Source organism: Vicia villosa, unplaced genomic scaffold (genome assembly GCF_029867415.1).
Source record: "Vicia villosa cultivar HV-30 ecotype Madison, WI unplaced genomic scaffold, Vvil1.0 ctg.000144F_1_1_1, whole genome shotgun sequence".
NCBI classification, from domain to species: domain Eukaryota; kingdom Viridiplantae; phylum Streptophyta; class Magnoliopsida; order Fabales; family Fabaceae; genus Vicia; species Vicia villosa.
The window spans coordinates 364,760-372,446 of NW_026705036.1; positions in this window are offsets into that span (position 1 = coordinate 364,760).

Consider the following 7,687-nt stretch of genomic DNA (forward strand, 5'->3'; position numbering starts at 1 on the left):
CAGTTAAATATTCATTTTTCTGTGCATTAAATGATTTTTAGGATTATTATCGGTAATGTTGCTCGCGTACAGTAAATATTAGTTATTTATTATGTCTGTGTTTTTTAACAAGTCATGTAAATAAACTTTCATTTTTCACATAAAACAAAAACAACAAAAAGAAAATTAACTTGGACTGTTGATTTTTCACTCTAACTGCTACATTAATACCCGAACAGTCAGTTGACAGTCAAACTGCTGGCAGTACAATTCTCAGTGTTTTGTACCATCAATCAAATCAATCTTTCACAATTCAAAATTCCAAGATTTTTGTCCTAGAAGTCTTCTGAATATCACATGATTAGCAGAGACTCAACACTGCACAAAAATCAGGTACGCTTAACTGTCTCCTACACAAACAGTCCCTGACTAGGGTTTTCTTGTTTTTATAGGAGAAACAAGTTTTTGAGACCTCAAATGGATTTCATGGACATCCATATATCTCAAAGTACCATCACACAAATTTTCAGACTTCAATTCACTCAGACGCACCGTCAGCAGCTCAAACAGTCAACAGACGACCCGTTTGACCAAAAAAGTCAACAGACAGTCAAAAATGAAATTTTTTGTCAAAGTCCATATTTTGTCAAAGGATTCATCATTTGATCATTGGATGATCATAATTCATCAAGGAAAGATCAAAAATCAACAAAACCCTAAGATTCAAAATTAGGGTTTTTGCCTGAAAAGTCAACTCAACTTTGACTGGTCATAACTCTCTCATCCTTCATCCAAAAAATTCAAACCAAAGCTCATTTTGAAGGAAATTCAATTATCTTTCAAATTCAATTGATCCCATGGTCATCACATTCACCATTTGAAAAATATGAACAAAGACATTACATGTCATTTTCAAAGTCAACAAAAAGACACTTTTTTCAAAAGGACACACAAGGAGCATCAAAAATCATTTTGACATGAGACCAAAGGCATTGGTTAGAGGACTCTTTGTGGTTTCCAAAAAGTGCAAGATCTACTTCATATGACAAAAATTGAGGGATTTACACCTTGTTGAAGTTGGGTAAATTTTGGGAAAGTGCATAAAACCAACATTGCTCAAACATGCATTTTTTCTAAATGGGGCCAAGTTTTCATGGTTCAAACATGTTTGCCATAATATTAGGGGCCTCCCACGACCAAGACTAAGCCCATACCATTTTTATCCATTTTTGGCTTAATTTTATCTTATTTTAAGATTAAATAAAAAGGAAAAATGGATGGATAATGGATAGCTTACAATCTAAGCATGAGTCATCCAAGAATCTTCAATTTTCTGCAGAGGATTGAGGTACAAGGCAAGAGCATTGAAGGGAAGCAAGACTTGGTCAACAATTCAAAGGTTTTAATATAAAAAAAATCAAGAATTCAACAAAGGCAACTAAAGGCTTCTTGGCTTCAATTCTAAGCACAACATAGTCTATATAAAGGCTATAACACTTCACAATCAAAGAGACACGAAATCATAGCCAGAATTCTGCTTGTAACACACTTGTAATCACTTAAATTTTTCAAAGAAATCTCAAATTCGAATTTTGAATTCCAGTCACTTTCCATACAAACTAAACATTCTAATACCTTCCTCAAGCATCACTGAACATATTCCAATCATTTCTAAGTCTTGAAACCTCACAAATCGAGCTACACAAGCCACGGTTTGTTCAAACTAAAACCAACTTATATCTCATAACACACGCATATCTAGCAAGATGTAGACATATATTTGTGTTTAGATTGAGGTCCTAGTCATTTCTGGAAACTTAATTGAAGTTTGGACACTCATACGAAGAACCACCATTTTAGGGTTCATAATTTAAAAATTAGGGCTTTCTGAAGTAGGCAAAATCAAAGGTTCTAAGTGGTACCATTGAATTCGTATGGACTAGACAAATCAAATGGACATGTCGCGCCAAATTTATTTTCACGTTTGACCCTATTCGCTATTTTGCAGGTTTAGGAAGTATCTATTACAGCGCTTTTATTACAAAAAGCTGTTAAAGATGTTGGCTGGAGGTTGAAGACGATGAGGTGTCTTCACCTCATTGGATGTAGCGCGCGCGTTTTTAAAAAAAATCTCTAATTCAGTGCGTGAAGTCCTATCATTATGCCATGTGCCTCAAAATCTGAGCCATCAGATCTCATTAAATTTTCAATCCAACACATCACAACACGCAACCACACCATGTTCCCTCATAAACCATCACACCTGATTATTATCCTTTTATTTTCTATTTTATTTTAATTTCTTTGTTAAATTAATTAAAAATAGTTTTAAAAATCCAAAAAATACAAAAAAAATATTTTTAGGTTGCTAAAATAATATATTATTTTCTGATATAAAAATATTTTATTTTTCTTCATAATTTAAATATTTTGCATAATTAATTGGTATATATTTATATATTTGCTTTTTAATTATTTCAACCAATCAAAAAATCATAAAAAAATTGTTCTTTATATTAAATATTGTTTATACATTATAAACTAATTTTTGTACATATTTTGAATAATTTTCTCTTCAAGTTTTAATTATTTGTGTAATTATTTGTATAGTTATATATTAATTAACTTAATAAATTTCTAATCAATTTCAAAAACTCAAAAAAAAAATAGTTTTGTTTTTTAAATTAATTAACAAACATTTTGAACATATTTTGAACTTAAATTTTAGGTTTAAATTTTATCTTCATCCTTTTTCCTCATTTTATTTTAATTAATCATGCATTAATCATAATTAAAATAAGTCATAAAAAATCCAAAAACATGTCTTTATTTTCTTGCTATTTAAAATTCCTAGATAAATGTATAGGTTGCTAAATTCATGTAAATAGGCATAGTTTACATTTCCTGCAAATCGATGTAATAGCGTAGATTTACTTTCCGCATTTTACATTTCCGCATTTTTAAATTCCAGCACATATAAACTGCGTGTATGTCAGAGATAAAATTGAACCGTTAGATCACTAACTTCAAAAGATAAAATATCTGAATTCAAACACAATCACACTTGCACCTCTTAAGGTAACCCCTTTCTCATTCTTTTCAAAATCAAAGTCAAATTCTACTGTTTCGAGTACAAAATCGAACCTTTTGTTTATATCCGGTGAAAGGATAGATTTTTAAAGGAAATAGGATAAAGACCTTACAGCTCAGGGTAGACCTCCTAATTTGCTTGCTCAAATCAAAACAAACAAAATTCTCATACACTATTGTTTTTCAAAATAAACTTTCCAAAAAAGACAATACTTTGTATACATCCAAACAAGGATCATTACGAAGTTAACGTTCTTTTTCCAAAAACATCTTTTGAAAGATAAAAACACTTTGTATACATCCGCACAAGGATCATTACAAATTCAATTTACAAAGGTATTTCAAATCACATGCAAGTATTTCAGAGCAATTGAAAACAAGTGAGCTAAGCAAATTAAGAGCCCATGGATAACCATGGATACAAAGGGTGCTAACACCTTCCCTTTGTATAACCTACCCCCTTACCCAGAATTTCTTAAAGGTCTTTTTTCTGTGTCTTTTATAAACTTTTCCTTAATTGGATAAAATAAAAGGTCGGTGGCGACTCTATGAATTTTCAAAAAAAAAATGCGAAAGCAGAAACAATAAAAAGAGTCAGTTCACGTATCTCTCCGCGAGAGGTATGGCCGGAAACGGAGGTCCACATTAGGGTTACCGATACTCGACGCTTTGGCAATTGACAAACCCTGAAGAGGTGGGAAAAATGGCAAACAAAAAAATGGGGTGAGTGCATTATCGGTTCGGAGGCGAACATTGCTAACCCTAATAAAAGATAAAGAAATTAAGAATAAATAAATAAAAAGGTACTTAGCTTTGCATTTTGAGTTTGATCTGACATGGTTGGCGGTCGGAGGAAGCCTCAGGGTTAACCCTGAATAATGGCAAGGGCAAAGGCAAAGAAAGGAGGGGGTGAGTGTATGCATAGTTCAAAAAGGTTAAAAGGGTAAACCATAACATAAAAGGAAACAAAATAGACTTTGAAATTTAAATTGAATACTTAGCTTCGGATCTTGATCAGGCGCGTAGTCGGAAAGCATTTGATAATTACCTGAAAAAAGAATGCACAAAAAAATATTTTAGTGTAGGCGTGATCTTCGTAAACCCTGATTAGGGCACAAGTTAACTACGACTAATAGAATAAGCGAAATCAGATTAATTAATTATTGGTTTTCAACCTAATTAATTAAATCGGCAAAAATAAAGTTCCGATTATAAAAATATTTGTAATATAATTAAAATAATTTAGATTAACTTAACATTTAAATCAAATAAGAATATTAATTAAAATGAAACAAATATTTTTATTTTTAATAGTTTTTTATGAAAACAAAAAAAATTAGAAATAAGTTTTATATAAAAAGGAATTTCTTAAAAGAGTTTTAAAACAAATAACCCAAAATAAAAAGAAAGAACTAAATTATGTAATTAAATAAAAATAAAATAAAAAAAACTAGAAAACTTAGCGTTTGATCAGGTGAGGTAAGGCCTATGAGGTCTATGGTGTGACTGCAATTTGGTGCGCATCAGATCCAGCCCGAGAATGATCCTGAGGCTTGGAATGGAGAGTGCACCGTGGACCTTCATGTGTGAACTGCGTTGGATCTGTGAGTAGCAACATGTTGCTAACTGAAACAACGAAAAATAGGTTTACGAAGATCATTGGATTGGATTTGGAATTGATGATGGAGATTGCTTTTCAAATATATCCTATTTTTTATAACTTTATTCACATTATTTGATTTTTTAAAAAAATTAAATAAATAGAATATTAATATGAAAATAGGTTTTAGTAAGCTATTGGGCCTCCTTTAGTCGTATGAAATAGGATTTGGCAAGCCCATTACTCAAAAATACTCATTTGGCCAATTAGAGTTTTGTGCATTTTCACTAATTTTTCACCAACTTACGCAGGCCACAACTCTTTCAGAAATTATCATATGGAGGCGTTATAGGACTTTCTGGAAAGCTCAAGGAGTCCTCTACAAGGCTCTTTAGAAGCTATTTTGTATTTGATAATTTTATCTTGATGATATGGCTCCTGACAAAAAACAGCTTTTTGCGATCTTCTTGAAGGACCTGTTATGTATTGACTTGAATTTGTATAAGAGAAATAGCATGGGCAAATTTTGGGGTATGACACATTCAACTCGTATAGTTCATAATATCGCAGTGGAATTGTTCAACATCATAATTCGAAATCATAATATTTATGCCACTCATGACAACAACAAATCCAACATGTCTCATAAGGACATAACAACATAATCCAACATATGATAACAAATCCAATCCAAATATAACGACATGAAACGACAAGCAATGTAAACGTCCCCCGAGTGCTACGTATCAGAGTATAGACACACCGACTCGAGCTAATAGATAAACTACTACTCCACGTCGTTACCTGCACGTTACCAACAGAGGATAACATTCAAATAGAAGGGGTGAGATATCATTCACTATAAAGAAACATATGATAATATTCAAAGCATGGTAAAGATCATACATATATCATCACTTCTCATCACATAACATCTTACAATAATTATCATCACTAAAAAACTTACAAAATAGCAACAATGTCAATAATCAATTATGACAACATACTCAATTCACAATTATAATATCAATGCATCACAATAACATCTCATCATCGCGTCTCAACAAACATCTCATCATCTCAACAATTCAAACACAAATCAATGCAATTTAAATGCGACTCAACTTATGCAAATGCATGTGGTACCATTTGGAGTAAAACTCCCACCGTCTCAAAATTTGCCATTGGGAACACCGTCGCTATTTGTCATTAAGGCCATCGTCGCTTTTGCCATTAAGGCCACCGTATCTTTATGCAATGGATGTGACTCAATGAATGCAACATCCACACAAACACGACATTTACAACACATCACAAACATCGACTAAACATCATTACTTTTAAAGTAATTCATCACTTCACAATCACGTCAGTATGTTGTAACATCATACAACAATGCATCACTTCACCATCACGTCACTATGTTGTAACATCATACAACAATACATCACTTCACAACAATAAACACGACATCAACAATTTCATTTAAAGAAAGCTTCAAAAAGGTTTCCAAAGGTTTTCAGATTATATTCATTAGAAAGAAATCAATTAAAGCTTCACAGAGGTTCAAATGGCACTTAAAAAGGACTTACGGATAAAAAGATACATCATTTCAAAGTTTGAAAAAGTTTTGCACAGCAGGGTCCGCTCAGCGACCCTCCAGCGCCCTTGATGAAGTTCAATATTCCACAAGCCAGCTTGAAGCGGGCTTGTACAGACTAAAAAAATAAGCGAAATGAAATCTGAGCTCCGCTTAGCGAGCTCAATTAATTTTTCAAAAAGAAACAGCATCCTCTTAGCGGCCTCGAGCCCACTTAGCGGATGTGCGATTATGCAGAAAAATAACAGAACCACACAGCACTGCGTAACCACACTTCCACCACCCAAAACTCACCCCAATCAACAATTAAACACATATAATCACAGTATTTAACATCATTCATCATCAATCATCAATCAAAACATGTTTTCAACCAAAAATTCATGTAATTTCATCATAAAATCCCAATATTCTACAATATTCAATCCAGGGTTCCTACATACAATCCAACCCACCCTAAACATCATCATACATCCCTTTAGCATGAAAGAACCCCACCCTTACCTAAGTTTTGGATTGAAGACAACTCTAGCTTCAATCTTGGATTCTCCTCTTCTCTTCAATCTTATCTTCTTTCTCTATTTTCCCCAAATGAGATTCTAACTTCTATTTATCTAAAACTCTTGTTTTATTAAACCCTTATTATCTTTCTCATAATGCTAATGGGCCCTAATTAACACCTCTGAATTACTAATACCGACCTAGGCCCAATAACTCATAACACTTACTAACGTATGTTATTTACTAATAATTCCCAACTAATTGACACAAAACCAATTAAATGCACAATTAACATATAAATATCAATTAATTAAATAACTCACAATTAATTCACATATCACACAAATAAATAAATAATTAAAATAAAAATGGTCGTTACATTATACAGGTTTACGAGTAGGCCGAGCAATAAGCACTGGAAAGCTATTGAGCGAGTCATGAGGTACCTTAAAAGAACCTTGGATCTCGGCCTACATTATAAGAAATTTCCTGCTGTACTAGAAGGGTACAATGATGCAGATTGGAACACCTTATCGGGTGATTCCAAAGCTAATAGTGTCTATATATTTAGTATAGCTGGGGGAGTTATATCTTGGAAATCAAAGAATTAGACCATTCTGACTTAGTCTACAATGGAGTTTGAGATGATAGCACTAGCCACCGCTAGTGAAGAAGCAAGTTGGTTAAGATGCTTGCTATCTGAGATCCCGTTATGGGAAAAACCAACGCCAGCTATGTTGATCCACTGCGATAGTACCAGGACTATTGTAAAAATTGAGAACCATTATTATAATGGTAAAAGACGTTAAAGAAGAAGAAAGCACAACACCTTTAGAGAATGTATCTCTAAAGGGATGTAAGAGTGGATCATGTACGCACTGATGAAAACTTAGCAGATCCTTTGACAAAAGGATTAG